The sequence below is a fragment of the Ovis aries genome, chromosome 22 (genome assembly GCF_016772045.2).
Source record: "Ovis aries strain OAR_USU_Benz2616 breed Rambouillet chromosome 22, ARS-UI_Ramb_v3.0, whole genome shotgun sequence".
Lineage (NCBI taxonomy): Eukaryota > Metazoa > Chordata > Mammalia > Artiodactyla > Bovidae > Ovis > Ovis aries.
In genome coordinates, this window is record NC_056075.1 from 23,554,548 (window position 1) to 23,574,851 (window position 20,304).

General features: G+C 41.3%; 1 protein-coding gene across 1 annotated transcript in view; it reads right to left on the bottom strand.

The window, feature by feature from the left end:
- The window catches only part of NT5C2 (5'-nucleotidase, cytosolic II), a 149,517-nt gene that overhangs the window by 127,816 nt on the left and 1,397 nt on the right, over positions 1–20,304 (bottom strand). The window lies entirely within an intron of this gene.

Below are 20,304 nucleotides of genomic sequence, written 5' to 3' on the forward strand. Positions count from 1 at the left end.
TGCTCGCATCCACCTCATTCAGAAGGCTGCCCTGGAGTGTTCCAGCCAGGGTCTCCTTCACTCCTTTTTTAACCTCTACAGCACTCACAGCCCGTACTTAACTATGTGCTGTGTGTATTTCTCTCCCAAGTTTGCTTCCTTGATATAATTTCCTTGTTTCCTTAAAGTTTCCCAGGGTCTACAGAGCAAGAACTGAAGTGACAGACAGGGCTCCTTAAAAGTCATACTTTTTGTTTTTGAAGTATAGTTGATTTACAGCATTAGTTTCAGGTATACAGTATAGTAATTCAAAATTTTTATAGATTATACTCCATTTAAGATTATAAAATATTGGCACTATATATATCCTTGTATGTTATTCATTTTATACATAGTAGTTTGTACCTCTTAAGCCCTTACCCCTATCTTGCCCCCACCTCCCCACAGATAACCGCTAGTTTTTCTCTATATTTGTGAGCCTGTTTTTGTTTTGTTACATTCGCTCATTTGTTTTATTTTTTAGATTTCACATAGAAGTTATAACATACAGTATTTGTTTTCCTCTGTCTGCCTTGTCTCATAACACTCTCCAGGTCCATCCATGCTCTTGTGAATGGCAAAATTTCATTCTTTTTATGACTGAGTAGTATTCCTGTGTGTGTGTGAGAGAGAGAGAGAGAGACATCTTTATCCATTCATCTGTTGGTGGACACTGAGGTTGCCTTGATGTCTTGGCTATTGTAAATGATGCTGCTGTGAATATTGGGGGGCATGTATCTTTTCAAGTGAGTGTTTTTCAGTTTGGGGAGATATATATATATATAAGATGTCACACACAAAGGAATACTACTTAGCTCTAAAAAAGAATGAAGGCCTATATATGTATATCTAGGGCTTCCCAGGTGGTTCAAGTGGTGAAGAATCCACTTGCCAATGCAGGAGACACAGGAGACATGGGTTCAATCCCTGGGTGGGACGATCCCCTGGAGGAGGTAATGGCAACCTACCGCCTACCCTAATATTTTTGCCTGGGAAATCCCATGATCAGAGGAGTCTGATGGGTTACAGTCCATGGGGTCACAGAATCAGGCACGACTGAGCACACGCTCTTCATATATATATATATGTTCACCCCAGGAGTGGTGTTGCTGGATCACTAGTAGTTCTATTTTTAGTGTTCTGAGAAAACTTTATACTGTTCTGCATAGTGGCTGCACCAATTTACACTCCCACCAAGTGTGCATGAGGGTTCCCTTTCCTCCACATCCTCACCTAAACATTTCTTACTTATCGTCTTTTTGATGATAGCCTTCCTGGCAGGTGTGAGGTGACAGCTCTTTGTGGTTTTGATCTGCATTTCTCTGAGGATTAGCAATGTTGAGCATCAAAAGCTATACATTTTTGAATGCAAAATATGAGCCCAGTACAGTGTTTTGGGTACTTTTAAAACATGCCAATCCTCTTAATAATTCTAATGGAACTCTAGTGCAACTTACATATTATTTCAACTTATAGATAATAAAACTGAGCCTCAGAAACGTTGAGTGACTTTCCCAAAATCATAGCTAGTAAGTGGTTTGAACCTGTGTGTGCCTGCTTACAAATCCACAGAGTAGAATTTATCTCCCCTGTCTACTGCTCTCAGTTTAGCACCTGCCTGTAATAGTGACTTACGTGACGGGTTTGATTAGCAATGTCTGCTGTGGAGAAGGCACTACTCACCCACTCCAGTACTCTTGCCTGGAAAATCCCATGGACGAGGAGCCTGGTAGGCTGCAGTCCATGGAGTCGCGAAGAGTCGGACATGACTGAGCAACTTCCCTTTCACTTTTCACTTTCATGCATTGGAGAAGGAAATGGCAACCCACTCCAGTGTTCTTGCCTGGAGAATCCCAGGGACAGGAGCCTGGTGGGCTGCCGTCTATGGGGTCACACAGAGTTGGACACGACTGACGCGACTTAGCAGCAGCAGCAGCTGTGAGTGAGGAATGGTGAATGGTGCTGCCTGCGTCTCGCACTTGCCATCCTTTCATCATCCCGTGCTGGATGGGCCTATGTGAGGATACTCCACATTATTATGAACATGGTTTCAAGGAGGCAGAATATGTTGAATAAGCATGAGCTTTAAAGAAGACTGACCTGTATTAAAACTAAGCTCCATCAATTTTTGGAACTTTGAAATGTTGCTTGGCCCTTTCTTTAAGCCTCAGATTTCATATATGTGAATGTGTATAATAACCCTGGGTTGTTATAAGGGTTTAATAGTATTAATTTTGTAAACACTCTAGGTAGGGTGTCTGGAGCAAAGTAAGTGTTCACCCAGTGTTACCTCCCTCTCTCTTCCTATTAGAAACAGAGAGCCTGATTCCTCTCAGGCAGTAGTTTGGGGGGTATTATCCTTCCTGTTGTTCAGTCGCTAAGGCATCGCGTCCAACTCTTGGTGACCCCATGAACTGCAGCATGTCAGGCCTCCCTATCCCTCACTATCTTTCCTAGGAAATAATAATTGTATGTCAATAGTATCACAAAATAAAAGCTTTAACATGATGAAACCATCTGATATCACTAGCCCCCAAATGTGATGCGCCAGGAAGGACACAACATTGTCTACGTAGCACTCCTGCCGAAAGTGTCTGACTTGAATCTAAACACAAGGTAAGAATCTGACAAAGACAAAGCAACTGGCCTGGTGCTTCAACAAGATCAGTGTTTAAAACAACAACAACAACAAAATAGAGCCCTGCTCTGGATTAAAGAAAATAGAAGAAATATAGAAACCAAATGCAGGCTTGTATCAACGTCAAATTTCCCAAGGGTGACGATTATGTCGCAGCTTTGTAGGAGAACATCCATTTTCTTGGGAGACACTTGCTAAAGTATTTTGGAGTGGAGTGTCATGACGCCTACAACTAACTCAGTGGTTTAGGGAAAGCTGTATACGTGCATATGCATCTGTATACAGAGTTAAAGTGAATATGGCGAAATGTTAATCCAGCCTAAGGAAAGGGAATGCAGTGTTCATTGTGTCACTCATAGCTTTTCTGAAGATTTGAAATATTTTAAAATAAAGAAGTCAGGAATAAGATATATATTCTAGCTAGCAAAGTTTTAAAACTATCATGCTTCATGTTGGTGAGAGTATAGAAAAATAAACACACTAATAAATTCCAAAAGATAAACGGACACAACCATTTCAGAAAACAACTTTGCAATGCGTCTCTGTGGACTTTAAAACAGTGATTCTTGTTTCTGGCAGTTTGCCTTAAGTAAACAACTGAAGAAGAAAATAATGGAAAAAAGTATTCACTGCGATGTTTTCTCCAGTGGTAAAAACTGAAGGAAAAAACCCTAAGTGTCCAGCTATTGAGGAATGACTAAGTAAACTACACCAACTTGATGGACTATAAGGTGGCTATTAAAATGGAAAATTATGAATAATAATTCTTAAAATATTTGAAGGCTGTATAGCAATGTGAGAAATAGGATGTATAAGTTAATTTTTTTTAAAAGCAAAAGAATTAGCACAAAGAAGTGGGAAGAAAAAATAAGCCTTGTTTTTCTTTTCACAAGGCTGGGTAGAAGTTCAGTTTAAAACATTTCTCTAAAAGCCCTGGAAGTTCCCTGGTGGCCTAGTAGTTAGGATTCTGGGCTTTCACTGCTGTAGCCTGGGTTCAATCCTTGGTCAAGAAACTGAGATCCCGCAAGCCATGCCTCACAGCCAAAAAAAAAGCCCGAATTCTTAGAGAATCTTTGAAGGAGTAGTCACAATCTATCTACAATATATCTATGACTTTAAAGCTATTTTTATGAGAGGGAATACATCATTCTAAATGAGGAAACAAAGGAGGGAAAAAGCCTTTGAATTGGGGCCTGACACTGCCTGCATATCTGGGACTTTAAATGCACCAAATCATTAATCATGAGATCCTAGAACAAGACTAATCCATCCTAATTATAATAATTTCTTAAAAAGAAATGTATTTGAGCAATAGAAATGATGGACCATTAAACATTCATTACAGACCACTCAGCATGTGTCCCTGGTGCTCAGTTAGTAAAGAATCTGCCTGCCAGTGCAGGAGAAGCGGGTTCCATTCCTGGATCAGGAAGATCCCCTGGAGAAGGAAACGGCTACCAATTCCAGTATTCTCACCTAGAAAATCCCATGGGCAGAGGAGCCTGGCAGGCTACAGTCCATGGGGTTGTAAGAGAGTTGGACATGACTTAGCGACTAAACCATGACATCAGCATATGTCCACCTACGGGGACTGAGGAAGTAATGAGGATGAAAAGGTTGAGAAGCAAACTGTCTCAAATGATGAGAAAATCACATATCTGTGGGGAGTGGGGAGGGGGCATGGTCACGTTTTACAAGATACTAAGATACACAGGAGCAGTCCTCTCTGAAGGATAAGGGACCTTCTATTTACCTTAAAATTCTGGTTTTCCACTACCCTAACCCTGCTCTCCAAAGAAACCAAAAAAGAAAGAAAGACAGATAGAAATAGTGACAAAAGACATAAAGCAATCTTGTCTCAGAAGCCCAGCTTGAATTTATGTAACCAGCAAGACCAGAATCACCAGCCTAGAAGACACATAAAGTCACATCTCTTCTACTTTTCAAAAGAAACAGAGCTTGATCACCCACATGCCAGATGATCAGAAAGCCAAATAGCCCTTTCTCCCCTTGAATTATTGTGTATCCCTGGTTTTATACAAACCAAAGGGGGCAGTGTTGTTCTAAGTGATTTAAGGACACAGAATGGAAGAAGTATTTCCATTCACCAGACAACCTGATTAGGGGAGCAGCTGCCTCTATCACTGTTACATGTGTGGTTGATGAAAACCCTTCATGCACGGCCCGACACATGCCTGCCTCTTGCTGCTGCAGGAAGCTCACTGCTCTGCATCTCTGTGGTGCTCTGTGCTAGGCTCCCAAGGTCACTCTCACATACTGAAGTGTGCACCCGCCTCCCCTCTCAATTCATGTGTTAAAAGTCCTAACTCCCAGTACCTTATACGTGTAGTATCTCTGTATCATTATATAATGTCCTTCTTTGTCTCTTATAATAATTTTTGTCTTAAAGTCTATTTTGTATGATGTTAGGATAGCCATTCCCGCTCCCTTTTAATTAGTATTAGCATGGAATATCTTTCCCATTCTTTTACTTTCTACCTAGTCCTATCTTTGAATCTAAAGTGAGTCTCCTTTAGATAGCATATAGTTGGATCATATTTTTTTTTAAATCCATTATAGCATTCTCTGCCCTTTAATTGGAATGTTCAATCCAGTTACATTTAATGTAATTGATCATAAGGTCGGAATTTTATCTGTTTTTTATATGTTGTATATCTTTTCTGTTCCTCTTATTTTTCCACTACTGTCTTCTGTGTTGATTAGCTATGCTCTAGGGCACCATTTTAATTCTCTTGTTTACTATACTTTTTTTAGTTAATTTCTTTTTGTCCTTGGCCTATGAACAACATACAATTGGACAGTTATAACTGAAATTACAATGAATTTCTTAACTATAACAATTTGGTTCTGATTAATGCCAACTAGTTTCACTATTATACGAAAAATTTGCCCCCATATACCTCTGTTCCCTCTCCCCTTCTTTGTACTCTACTGTTATTATCATACATTTTAATACATTGTATGCCCATCAATGCAAATTTATTATTATTGCTTTATCTTTTAAATAGAGGAGAAAACAAAGAGTTGCAATAAGTGCATTTATACTGTCTTTTGTATCTACCTATGGAGTTACCTTAAATGGTATTCTTTATTTTTCCATGTGGTTTCAAATTAAGACATATCCTTTAAGCCAGTCCTTCAAGGAGCCATCTAATAGTTCAAAACAATCACAATTTCTTGTAAATAAAATCCACTCTGTTCCCTTTGTCCCCAACACCCATATGGGGAATGCAGCTATTTTCTTCAAGGGTACTTCCAACCCTGGATGGGACCAGGATAAGTTAAAACATCGCAAAGCCTTGCTATTCTCACTGAAATTCAGTTGGTGTTCGTTGAAAGCATTCCCTTGGTTGTTGGAGGCTTTTAGTTAGTGTCCAGTGTTCTGAAAAGGTTGACCCTGGCAGTTTTTGTTGCATTTTTTGTTACTATAATGAAGGGGTCAACTTTTGGTGTTCCTTCCTTTGTTGCTCCGCTGACATCACTTCAATATGACATTACTAGCAATGTTAACCTTAATCAGTTGGTTAAGGCGGTATCTGCTGGGTTTCTCCATTGCAAAGGTACTATTTTTTCCTTTCTATATGCTATTCCAGGGAGTTTCCCCAGTGGCTCAGTGGTAAAGAATCCAACCAGCAATGCAGGAGACACAGGTTCAGTCCTTGGGTTGGGAAGCTCCCCATGAAGGAGGGAATAGCAACCCACTCCAGTATTCTTGCTGGGAAAATCCCATGGTCAGAGGAGAGTGGCAGGCTATAGTCTGTAGGGTCACAAAGAGTCTGATCATGTATGCATGCATGCTATTCAGCAAATCCAGGAAGGCCAAATCCAGCCCACTGCTTGTTTTTGTAAATAAAGTTTTATTGGTACAAAGTCACACATTATTTTACATATTATCTGTGGCTGCTTTCGTGCTACAACAGCAGAGGTGAGTTGCTGTGAAAGAGACTTTGGATCACAGAGACTAACAGAGTTCCTATTTGGTTCCTGGCTGGCTCTTCTTGCTCTGTTAGAAGCATATCACTAATTCTAGCCCACATATAAGGGGAGAGAAATTAAGCTTTACCTGTGGATGGAGAAGTCTCCAAGCATTTGTGGATATATGTTAAAAATAAAGATAATTAAATATTTGGGAGTCGATACTTTAAGGCCATGCAAATATCAGGTTTCTCCTTAAATTTTTGCTCACTAATATTACCTTCATTAGTAGATCTTGGCTTAGCAATTATTCCTGTGGTGCTCTAAATGTGATTTGCTGGTTCTCTCATTCCTTTTACATGTATTAATTAGAATTCTTCTGTAAGGGAGATTTCTTCTTTCTTCCTTCTTCCCCACTGTTTATTTATTCACCCTTTTAATTACATCAGTATGGGCTCACAGATATTAATTTTAGTCTCCAGGTCATAATCCCAAATAGTCATAATTTACTTCATGGCACAGGAGCTGAGGTACTTTCTCTTGTTGGTTCCACATTAGAAGCCTAAATTTGTGACTGAGTCACTTGACCTCTCCTTTTTTATCATCAGTAGAATAAAAATTTGATAGCCACTTCACAGGATTCTTGTGAAAATGCTGTTTGAACTAGGAGGTAGGATATAAATGTTAAGATTCTGTGGTAATGTACTTCCTCTACTCTCATTTTCTTCGTTGTGTCCCTTCTCCCCCTCTTTCCTTCCCCCTTTTCAATTCCTCCTTTTTCCCCTCTCCCTGTGTGCTGCGCCCACTAGGGGTCCCCTGTGGCACTAGGGGTGAAGCCAGCGGGGTCTGAACCACAGCATTTCTTTGAGGGAGGGCTGTACCAGGGCCAGCCCTAATAACCAGTATTCTTTTGCCGTGTCCCCAGGAAGCCACTTCAAGGACTCCTTTTCTCTTCTAAGCAGACCTCTTCCTGTACACATGTCCCCCACACCCTTCATCCCCTGGAGGGCAGGGACCTTGCCTTACATCTTTTGTTACTTCCTCACCTCCCTTACTGCACAAAGCCTTTCAGACAGTCTTTAATCGACCTCAGATGCAGATTTTATCACACCCCTATTCAGCAGGTTTCCACTGTGCACCACAGAGTCATGCCATGCCCAAACACCATCACTGAAATTCATCGGGGGGTTTCTATCACTTTCTTAGGGTTTCATTCCTCGTTTGAAGATATTTGATGTTCCATGTCAACAGTCATTAACTGTGTGGGAGGCTATACACTGCATCGGACATGCATGGTTCTGAAACTCAAGGAGCCCACAGTACACTTGGGACGAGAGAGCTCTGCACAAATAATCAACCACAGATTATCAGGGACTTCAAATGTCAGACATCACATGGATTTTGTTCAGTAGGCAATGGGCAGCTTGTTAAGACTTCTGAGGAAGAAGAGGACATAATCTACACTGAGAAACTGGGAAGGCTGAAATTCATGAGCCTGATGACATGGGGAGCAACTAGAAAGCTTTTGGAATGAATTGAGTGAGAGAAATAAAATACCTCAATGGCGGTAAGAATGGAAAGAAATGGACAGAAACCTCACGCAGGAAAAGCCAACATGACATGGCCAGCTAACAATCAGAGAATCTTAGAAGGTGACCTCTGAGACTCCATAGGGCAAGTCTCATGTTTTCAAAGAGGAAGATGAGGACTGAAGATACTGTTACAAGCTCACATTGTGCTCAGTGACTGTACCAGTAAGGAAGACCCTAGACTATGCTTCAGTAACAGTCATACTCCAGTCTGCAGGGCCTAACCCATGGAGGTTTATTTCTTACTCACAAAAGGTCCTCTGCAGGCTAGGAGACCTCCCCAGGGAAATACCATTCCAGATGAAAACTCAGGGATCTAGTCTTGCTATTGTGAGTTCTGCCAACTCAACTTGTACTTTCTAGGAAGAGAAAGTGTGCAGAACATGCATCACCTCCTCTTACAGTCCCTTGGCCAGAATTAGTCACATGCCCCAGCCTAACTGCGAGAGTATGGGAAGAGGGGTATTGATGTGATATTTATGTGAGCACTGCATTCTCTGTCACAGCCACCTAACGAGGAATGGCCTGGTTCCCATAGTCCAGGCTTTTTTCCTGCATCATGCATGAAGTAGAATCCACCTTACGGATTTGCTAACACCTCAGTGTACCCTGTTCTCAATATCTTCCTGTTACCGCAACTTGGCAAGAGAACTGAAAACAGATTTTCAATCTTAAAACAATCCATTCAGAAACTGTAAGTAGGTAGCTGGGACACACAGTGGGGATATTACAAGCAACTCCAAACTACATATTGCTGCTGCTGCCAAGTCACTTCAGTTGCGTCCGACCCTGTGCAACCCCATAGACGGCGGCAGCCCACCAGGCTCCCCCATCCCTGGGATTCTCCAGGAAAGAACACTGCAGTGGGTTGCCATTTCCTTCTCCAATGCATGAAAGCGAAAAGTGAAAGTGAAGTCGCTCAGTCGTGTCCGACTCTTAGCAACCCCATGGACTGCAGCCTACCAGGCTCCTCCGTCCATAGGATTTTCCAGGCAAGAGCACTGGAGTGGGGTGCCACTGCCTTCTCCGAAACTACATATTACCATATAGCAATTATTTGTGTAGATATACCTCATTTTATTGTGCTTTGTAGATACTGTTTTTTTGTTTGTGGTTTTTAAATCCATTTATTTATCTTTTACAAATTGAAGGTTTGTGGCAACCCTGCATCAAGGAAGCCTGTTGGGGCCATTTTTTCCAACAGCATTTGCTCGCTTCACGTCTCTGTCACATTTTGGTAATTCTCATAATATTTAAAATCTCTCATCAGCAAAAATATTGTGGTTGGCTGAAGGCTCAGGTGATGATTAGCATTTTGACCAATGTTGTAAATTAAGGTGTGTACATTTTTTTAAGTCTTTTAAAAATACATTCTTTCTTATTTATTTATTTAGGTTTTTTGGGTTTTCACTGCAGCGTGCGCACTTTCTCTAGCTGTGGCAAGAGAGGGCTCCTCTCTGCCGCAGCACATGGGCTATATGACGTAATATATCTGTGCATGTTTTTGTTGGTGGGTGCTCCGTCGTTTGTCTTGCCAAGTTTCTCACAGTATAGATTTTTAATTTGATTTATTTTTGGATGTGCTGGTCTTCAGTGCTGCACAGGCTTTTCTCTAGTTGCAGCAAGTGGGGGCTCTCTGTGCACAGGGAAACCAAAAACTTTGTGGGACTTGCTTTATTGTGATGTTAGTTTGAGATAGTCACTTTATTGCAGTGTCCCGGAACCGAAACCCCAATATCTCCAAGACACACCTAATAATCTAAAATATGTATAGAAACAGCTGTATAGGACACATTAACCCAGACATTTACAACTCTGCTCCATGACTTGAGGAGTCACCGAAGTAGATACAGGTAAAAGGGTTAAAATACTACAGATAGTGCCATGGCAGAGACTGAACGCTGATGTAGAAGCATGAAGTCAATGACCCTCTAGGTGCCTGCCTGCCATGCTCTCAACCTCCTCTTGGGAGAAGTAGGCCTTTACCATCAAGAGCCATATTTAATAGCATGTAACTTATTACCCTGGCCACAAGTGATCAGAGCAGGGGAAGATGCTTGACTCAAGGGCAGCTAATTTCTGGGCAGGTAAGTGGCTTATGAGGTGGTATGGTATGAGAGGATTGGAGACTAACTAGGCCAATCAGAAACTGAATTTGTGGAATTCCTGTGTTTGCATCATCTGTTCCCAGAAGTTCTGCCCTGGCTCTGTGTCATTTCAGTCATTTGACTTAGAAGGCGCCCTTCGAAGGACCTGTTGTTCACTGCTGCAGTTTTCAATGAATTAAATTTTATTTCTGTTCTAGTTGGGGGAAAAAAAGAAAAGAGAATCAGATTTTTGGAGGAAGACTTGTCAGTTGACAGTGGGCACAGGAGATGAAGCACATGGAGGGATAAAAGACAGCATATCACTGAAATGGCAGAAATCTGGAGTCAGCAAAAGCCTGAGCATTGCTTTTCAGAGAGTAAGAAGTAGGTGGTTTTCAGAGAGTAAGAAGTAGTGCCGGACCATACAGGAGCTAAGGAAGCAGATTACTGAAAAGGCAAAATGGCCAAGTATCAGAAAACAGCAAATTCCTGCCACTACAGGGGCAATGAAATATTTTGGTCCCTAGAGCTGTGCTGATCAGATTCTAAACTGTATTTAAGTCCCCAGTAAGCCCAACCATATGGCTATTCCTGAACTTCTAGCCTTGTAGCTGAGATTTCTGTCTTCCTTAATTCTATAAGGTTGCTTACAGTAACCCCTCACTACTTCTGGTGAATCTGTCCTTTGCCACCATAAGACCCTATTAGGCTCTGAGAAGAAATGGAGCTCTGGTGCCTGCTACAACACTGATCATCTTCAAAAACATTACACTAAATAAAATAAGCCAGGCACAAAAGAACAAATATTCTATCATTCCAATCATATAAAGTACCTAGAAGACACAAAATCAAACAGAAAGAACATAGAATAGAAGTTACCAGAGGTCAGAGTCTGGGGGGATGGGAGCAGTTACTATATAATGGTTACAGAATTTCTATTTCAGGTCATGAAAAAGTTTTAGAAGTGACTAGTTAGGATGATCACACAACATTGTGAACGTAATTAATGCCTCTGAATTGTACACTTTAACATGGTGAAAGCAGTAAAATTCATGATATACGTATTTTACCACACGCTCACAAAGACCCTATTAGGGGTGCCGTGATAGAAAGAACACCAGCTTAGAGTCACAGAAACTGAGTTCAAGACCCAGCTCTGTCATTTTCCAGCTGTGTCACTTTGGGCAAGCTACCCAACCTCTCAGCGTCTCAGCTTATTCATTTGAAAAATGAAAATAATAAGACTCTGGGATTTCCCTGGTGGTCCAGTGGTTAAGACTGTGTTTTCACTGCAGGGGGCACAGGTTTCATCCTTAATTGGGAAATTAGGATCTTGCATGTCAGACAGAATGACCAAAAAAAAAAAAAAAGCCCCCCAAAACCTGACCTTTCCAAGTTTATTGTGAGGAACAATGAGGACAAAAGACACTAAATCATTACATAAATATCTTTTGAAAATGAATCTAGGGACTCTTGCTATATGTATGTAGAAGAGGAGACAACAGACCTCTATTCTTTTCAAGAAAGTGGAAGACTTCTTGACTGTGTGTTCAGGGTACCCTGGTGTCAACAGTGTGAAGCTCATCACACTTGCCTTCAGAGACCCAGACTTCTCTGAATGCCCCCTCTTTAATTCTTTTGCCATTTCCTGCTTTCTCAATGCATCATGCTCTCTTCCTCTAGTCCTCTTCAAGACAAGCCCTTGGGAGGAATTATTTTCCTCATTCAAATTGGAGTCCCTTTATTCCCCTACACACAGCCTACCTGTATTTAGGCCATATCTCTTTCCAGGGAGGAAAAAATTTGATCAATATAAGCTTGCTGAGTTGAACTGAAGGATTCTTTTTTGGCATCAGCAGACATGTAGATACAAGAAAGGCTGTGGGAGGCGAAGCTCTCCAAGCCCTTTGCATCTCCCACAGCCAGGCGGTTAATAATTCTGAAATACTTGCTAAGTGGGATTCTTTCTCTAGGCATCATCAAAAGGCAGGAGGTGGACCAAACAGCTTTTCAAATTTGATTCCTTTCTGACATTCTATGAGGTCTAGAAAGTAGGCACGCACACCAAGATCATTGAGGAACTGTCCCAGGTCCTGAAGTGTAACTGAGCAGGCAAGCCTCCCTGTTTCTCCTTTCCTTGCACACTTGCATGCTAAAGTCGCTTCAGTTGTGTCCGATTCTTTGCCACCCTATAGTCAGTAGCCCACCAGGATCTTCTGCCCATGGGATTCTCCAGGCAAGAATACTGGAGTGGGTTGTCATTTCCTCCTGCAGAGGAATCTTGACGACCCAGAGATCGAACCTGTGTCTCTTACATCTCCTGCATTGGCAGGTGGGTTCCTTACCACTGGCACCACCTGGGAAGCCCTTCTCCTATCCTTGGGGCCCTGGCAACTCTGGTTCAGCCTATGCTTGGATTTAGAAGAGGTAAACGAAGAGCTAATTCTGGAAAGGGGGAAAGGATGAGGATGAGAAAGAAAAGTACACAAACACACAGTCTTCTGAATCAGCTCAGTCACCAGGAGACTGCTAAGGCCAAAACATAGAAACTTTGGTTTTATTTTATTTTTAAATAAGAAAGGTCACCAAGAAACCCCTAATCAAAAATATAGAAGAAATGCAAGGTGACAAAAAGCTGTGCATCAAACAATGCAGTGCAAATCTGCGTAAATACCAGTTTGTGAGCAAAACTACATCCACACAGATTGATGTGTCACCATCAACTGAGCCACACCAAAGGACTCACAGCTGTTTTTTATCTTTTCCTGTAGACAGAAACAGTTTAATCTTTATAGATAGAGGACAAATAGGTGTATGACTTAGCTTGATGTCATGCTCTTTCATGTCTGTCTTTGTTATCAAAAAAAAATAATAATCACGCCTCTCCAGAAAGTTTGAGGCATAATCCTCCCTACCTGTCTTAGTGATATGCTCATGCAATCATCTTTTCACGGAGGCTAAAGAAACTCAGCTGAACAAATATGACTGTATAAAGTCAGATACAGAAAGGAGATGGGCTGAAGTACACAGCACATATGGCCTGCAGTCAAATACATAGTGCCTTATGTATATATGTCTGTAAGTTCTGACCTCAAATCAGCCATAACTCCTCAACTAATTGCAAGCTCCTTAGAGGTAATGACCACATCTCATGTCTTCTCCTACACAAAGAGCACAAACATAGCTGGACATACAACAAGTGTTCAATAAATGTTGGATGGCTGACTGTTTAAGGAAAGTAGAGGTGGAGGCTGGATTTCACTCAGGTAATATATTTTTTTTTCTTTCAGGTAATGTATTTTCTTTTTTTAAAATTAGTGTATTTTTAACAGGGGAAAAACTAAAAACAATGTAAAAGTCCAACAAGGGACTGATGAAACAACTTATGGCACATCTATATAACCGAACACCACACTGAATTATAAAAAGAAGTAAACAGATCTATATAACCGATGTGGGTAAATGGCTACAATTTATGAAGTAAAAAATTAAAGATGTAGAACATAATAAAATGCATACAATTCTATATTTACTTTAAAAATTAACCTGAGAAAAGGATGCTTTTTATCACTTGTAGCTATACACATTGCTCTAATTCCAGCAGCTGGCACACAGCCAGGGTTCAGTAAATATTTAATTGTCTATGGTAGTTTTCAAAATCAAAACCACAATGAGGTACCACTTCACACCAGTCAGAATGGCTGCGATCCAAAAATCTGAAAGCAATAAATGCTGGAGAGGGTGTGGAGAAAAGGGAACCCTCCTACACTGTTGGTGGGAATGCAAACTAGTACAGCCACTATGGAGAACAGTGTGGAGATTCCTTAAAAATTGCAAATAGAACTACCTTATGACCCAGCAATCCCACTGCTGGCATACACACTGAGGAAACCAGAATTGAAAGAGACACATGTACCTAGATGTCCATCAGCAGATGAATGGATAAGAAAGCTGTGGTACATATACACAATGGAGTATTACTCAGCCGTTAAAAAGAATTCATTTGAATCAGTTCTGATGAGATGGATGAAACTGGAGCCGATTATACAGAGTGAAGTAAGCCAGAAAGAAAACACCAATACAGTATACTAACACATATATATGGAATTTAGGAAGATGGCAATGACGACCCTGTGTGCAAGACAGGAAAGAGACACAGATGTGTATAACGGACTTTTGGACTCAGAGGGAGAGGGAGAGGTGGGATGATTTGGGAGAATGACATTCTAACATGTATACTATCATGTGAATTGAATCGCCAGTCTATGTCTGACGCAGGATGCAGCATGCTTGGGGGCTGGTGCATGGGGATGACTCAGAAAGATGTGCCTGCAGTGACAGAGACCAGGGTTCAATCCCTGGTCCGGAAGATCCCCTTAGAAGGACATGGCAACCCACTCCTATATTCCTGCCTGGAAATTTCCATGGATAGAGGAGCCTGGAGGGCTACAGTCCGTGGGGTCACAAAAGAGTCAGACAGGACTTAGTGACTAAGCATGCACATGGTAACACCAAGGATTCAGTATAACACTTAAAATACTCCCAACAGAATGTAAATTCTGACATTTTTTTGTTGTCCTCATTGTTACTTCAGAATAAGCGGGATTTTCCTATTGTTGAGCAGGAGGGTGGGGGGAGGGGAAGAGCACTCAGTAATTAAAGGAAGTTGGTAGAGCATTAGAGTGAAGGTCATTAGTTCAATCTCAGATTTAGATAATACATTCTTTTTTGCTTACTTTTTCTTTCTACCTATCTATATATTAATAAATATTCACAAGTTTTTATTTTGAAAATTTCCAAACCTATAGAAAAATTGCACGACTAATACAATAAACATCTGCTCTCACCAACTGTTAACTTCTTGCCATATTTGCTCTACTTCCCCTGCATCTGTGTGTGTGTGTGTGTGTGTGTGTGTGTACTATTTTTGCCAAACCATCTAAGAGCAAGTCATATAAATCATGACAATGCAAGCCTAAATTCGTCATATATCTCCAGAGAACATTCATCTATTTTTTATATATTAATTATCTTCAAAGAACTATTTCTTATTTTGAAGTAGCTTAAGACCCACAAGAAGTTGCAAAGACAGTTTGGAAAGTTCCCAGGTATTATGTATTCCAGGCAGCTCACTCTTCAAGACTCTTCAAGATAACATCTTACATAACCTTAGTACATTATTAAAATCCAGGAAAGTGAAACTGACGCAACAAATTATTTCAACCACAGACCTTATTTGGATTTCACAGGGTTTCTCTCTCTCTCCTCTTTCATTCTATGAATTTTTATCATGCATATAACCCTGAGTGACAAAACTGTTCTCCCACCACAGAACAACCTTCACGTTACCCCTTTACAGCCACATCCTCGCCACAACCCTAATCCATCAACCATTGATTTGTTCTCCATCACTACAAGTTTGTCGTTTCAAGAATGTTATAGAAATGAGTCAGGTAATACAGAGCACTTTTTTACTCAGCATAATGCTCCTGTGATTCATCCAAGTTGCTGAGAATTGTTTATCAAGAGTTGATGTTTTTTAATACTGAATAGCATTCCACTGGATGGATGTATCATAGTTTATCTATTCACCTATTGAAGGACATTTGGGTTGTGTTCTGGTTTTGTATATTATAAAGAGACCTGCTGTGAACATTCATATACAAATTTTTCTGTGAACACAGGTTTTCATTTTTCTAGGCTACATACTCAGGAGTGAGATTGCTGAGTCATACAGTCAATGTATTTTTAACTTTATAAGAAACTGCCAAAGTGTTTTCCAGAATGGCTGTACCATTTAACAGCCCCATCAGCAGTGAATAAGAGAGCCAGATGCTCTGATCTTTGCAGGCACTTGATATTGTCAGTCTCAGCCACTTTAGTAAGTATGTATCATTGTGGTTTCAATCTGCATTTCCCCAAAGGCTAGTGATGCTGAACTCATTTTTCATGTGCTTATTTGCCATCTGAATACTCCCTTTGGTAAAACGTCTGCTCAAGTCTTTTGTCCATTTTCCAACTGGAATGTTAATTTTCTTACTGCTATATTTAGAGTTCCTTATATACTGCTGCTGCTGCTGCTAAGTTGCTTCAGTCATGTCTGACTCTGTGCAACCCCATAGATGGCAGCCCACCAGGCTCCCCCATCCCTGGGATTCTCCAGGCAAGAACACTGGAGTGGGTTGCCATTTCCTTCTCCAATGCATGAAAGTGAAAAGTGAAAGGGAAGTCACTCAGTCGTGTCTGACTCTTAGCGACCCCATGGACTACAGCCTACCAGGCTCCTCCATCCATGGGATTTTCCAGGCAAGAGTACTGGAGAGGGGTGCCATTACCTTCTCCATCCTTATATACTATGGATACAAATTCTTTATTGGATATATGATTTGCAAATACTTTCTTCCAATTTGTGGTTTGCCTTTTTATCTTCTTAAATGGGTCTTTTGCAGAGCAAATGAATTTTTTAAAATTTTTATGAAGCCAAGTTTATTTCTTTTATGAATTGCACCCTTGGTATTATGCCAGAGTTTTCCCAAGTGGTTGTACAGGAGAAAAAAATCAACCATTTTTTTCCTCCTCACATGTGTTTAATACTGTGAGAGATGCTGAGAGATACATAGATATAGAAGAGTTGTGCTCAAGAAGCTTCTAGTTCAGTTTAGACAAACACTCAAATAATTACAGCAGAAGATGGGAGGTGACTGTGAGTCATGTGAGTATTGCAAAGACTGAGTAGCTGGAGGAGAGTTCATGAGAAGGAAGGATCATTTCACATTGAAAATATCAGGAAAGGCTTCATGGAGGAGGCAGTATTTGAGCCTTAAGGATTTCAACAGTTGAAGTCAGGGCAAGAACTGCACAAGCAGTGGAACAGATGGGACAGAAAAATTAAGATCAAAAAGTGGTCTGAAGGGGAGAGGCTAGAGGGAAAGACTAAGTTCACTTTTAAATAACAGCACTTAAAGGGCAACAAGCATTCATGAAGAGATGCCCAAAAGGCAGTTGGATATGTGAGTTTCGAATTGGAAACTGGAAATAGGGATTTGAGAATCAATAACATAGGTCAGGTCTTTTATTAATACATGCCCCACAGCATCTTGTATTCTCCTCTAGATCACCAGTTACAGTTTAGAGCACCAGTCACAGTTATAATTAACAATTAACTGTGTAATTAGTTGCTTAATCTCTATCTCTCTTGCTAAAATTCCAGTCCCATGGAAGCAGAGTCCCAGCACCTAGTCCAGTGCCTTGTACTCAGTAAATATTACTGAATGAAGGAGCGAAAGAAGTTGCTACTTCTAACAGCCATCATTTATTGAGCATGCACATGGAGGCACTGTGATGTACACTTTGTACACACAACCTCATTTAAGCCTCACGGTAATCTCATGAAAAGGAGGTCAAGGATTCTCAAACCTAAATTCAATGGGTTGGAGGCAATGCCTAGGAATCTGAATTTAAGTTCCCAGGTACTTCTAAAGAGTAGTCAGGTTTGGGGACTCCTCAAGTTGATGGTTTTGTTGAAATTTTACAGATGAAGAGACTAAGGTTCAGCAAATTTTGTTGTTCAACAAAATTTTGCTGTTGTGTCTCACTCTCTGTGACCCCATGAACTGCAGCATGCCAGGCTTCCCTGTCCTTCACTATCTTTCAGAGTTTGCTCAAACTCATGTCCATTGAGTCAGTGATGACATCCAATCATCTTATCCTGTCACCCCCTTCTTCTCTTGTTCTCAATCATTCCCAGCATCAGGGTCTTTTCCAATGAGTACCTTCTTCTCATCAGGTGGCCAAAGTATTGGAGCTTCAGCACCAGACCTTCCAAATGAACATTCAGGACTGATTTCCTTTAGGATTGACTGGTTTGATCTCCTTGCAGTCCGAGGGACTCTTAAGAGTCTCCTCCAGCACCACAGTTTGAAAGCACCAGTGACTTGTTCAAAGTCCCATGGCTAGGAAGAACCGTGATGCAAAACTAGAGCTCTTGACCACAAGCCTCCCTGCCTCTGGGAGATATCATTCCTAAAAATGAGTGTATGAGGGAACAGCAGAAGCCAAAGACTGAGTCCTTGAAATCCAAGAGAGTAGTGAGCACTGCCAAATGCCACAGAGAGACCATGGAGGATGTGGCAGGAGGGAGAATCTGGGGATAATTGAACAATGTGTCTACAGTGCTGGAGTCTGCCATTATAGTAAAATGAATACACACCCCCCTGCATAGGGCAAGGCACTCACTTAGGAGCCCTGGCCAGCTGGAAGGAGATGTGGCTTGTGACTCAGCCAAGATCACTCTTTGGTAGTACAACTCTGTGCTAAAATAATTAGAGCCAAATATTTGGGCCTGTGGAGTGGTGTGCCAAAAATAGAGGAGGCAGGGAGGCACAAGTCTCATGGGGGCATTTAAGTACAAGTACGGAATCTCTGAAATGCTAAGCTATTCAGCAATTGCAAAATGCAGCTCACTTTAGATTTTCCAGGGCCACTAGCCCTTTGATGGATGATTCAGGTTTTTGCCTCACCCTCTTCTGCTCTATGTGTGTTTGCCTTTGGAGAATGGAAAAGAAAGGCAAGGACCTCCCTGGTGGTCCCGTGGTTAGAAATCAGGTTAAAATTGCCTGCCTATGCAGGGGATATGGGTTTGATCCCTGCTCCTGGGATCTTCCACATGCCATGGAGGAATGAAGCCTGTGCAACACAAGTACTGAAGCCCACATTCTCTGGAGTCTGTGCTTTATAACAAAAGAAGCCACTGCAATGAGAAGCTCATGCACTGCAATGAAAACCCAGCAAAGCCAAAAATAACTAAATAAAAATTTTAAAAAGAAAGGTGATTTTGCTTTTGGTAGTACAGTTAAAGTGAGATTAGAGCCACAGCCCAGAAAAGCTTCTAATTATATGTGCTTGTTTCCACTTAGCCAAACTCGTGTTAACCCCTGGTAGCACAAACAGTCAAGAGGGCTATACTCTCACTCCCAAGGGGCAGCCTAGAGACCTGTGCAAGGATACTGTGGGCAGTCTCATCACAAACCCTGACTCATTTGCTGTTGATGGTAGATGCAAAGCAATACCTATTTGAAAGAGGCCAGTGATGACATTAACCCCTTACATCTGTACAAAGCACCTTCACATGCACCAACGGAGTCTTTCATGACCTTGGTGTAGGTGTTGCTATCTCCTCATGCTTAGTAAGTGGCAGGAGACACAATTCAAACCCATCACCTCTGATTCTTTGAATTACAAACCAGCCTGCTATTTTGTTATTGGCCAAAACCTTTCTGAAGCCCATTTAGCTTTATTCTGGCTACACGGAAATTAATAAGACTTTGAGAGTCTCACTGCTGTAAGTAGAATTATGCAGTGAGGAGAAAGAAAGTGTGTTTGCTTGCTAGTAATCTTATGCAGGGTGCTGCAGCTAAGCCTGCTTCTTATCAGTAAGATGGGGATAAAGGTCACCTTGAAGAGTAGCCAGAAGGAAGTAAACCTATGCAAAATTCTTGGCAGGATGGCTGGCAGAGAATATTCATTCAGTGATGTCAACACTCTTCCATCCTTCACATTACCAGGTATTTCTGAGTCCACTAAACTCAGAATTGAGTTCCTGCAGCTCAGGTCTTGGTTTCTGAGGAGGAACCAAGGACCAGGCTGTGGTAGGGCCCAGTTATCTTACATGACATAAAGCACAAAGACAAGAATATGCTCCAAAGTCCCACAGGACTCTATTCCCCCACCTTTTTAGTGGCCTGTCTCAGGTAATATTTCTTCCATGAAAGTAAAATTTATCATAGAACTACATCCTTGAGATTCCAAGATCAAAACAGGCCTTCAGTTTGGAATTCTGGAATCTGCTAAAAAGTTCCTCCCCTTCCCTCTTCAGAGTCATAGCCACATCCTGAGAGATTACACGTTTGAAGACCCCACGCTGCTTCCTCCCAGGCTTCATCTTCACAGATCCCATTCTTGGAAACCCATCCCTGTGCAAAGAAGGAGGCCAGCTCAGTCAACAGCACTCTTCTGCACTTTCGGAACTTAATGTTTG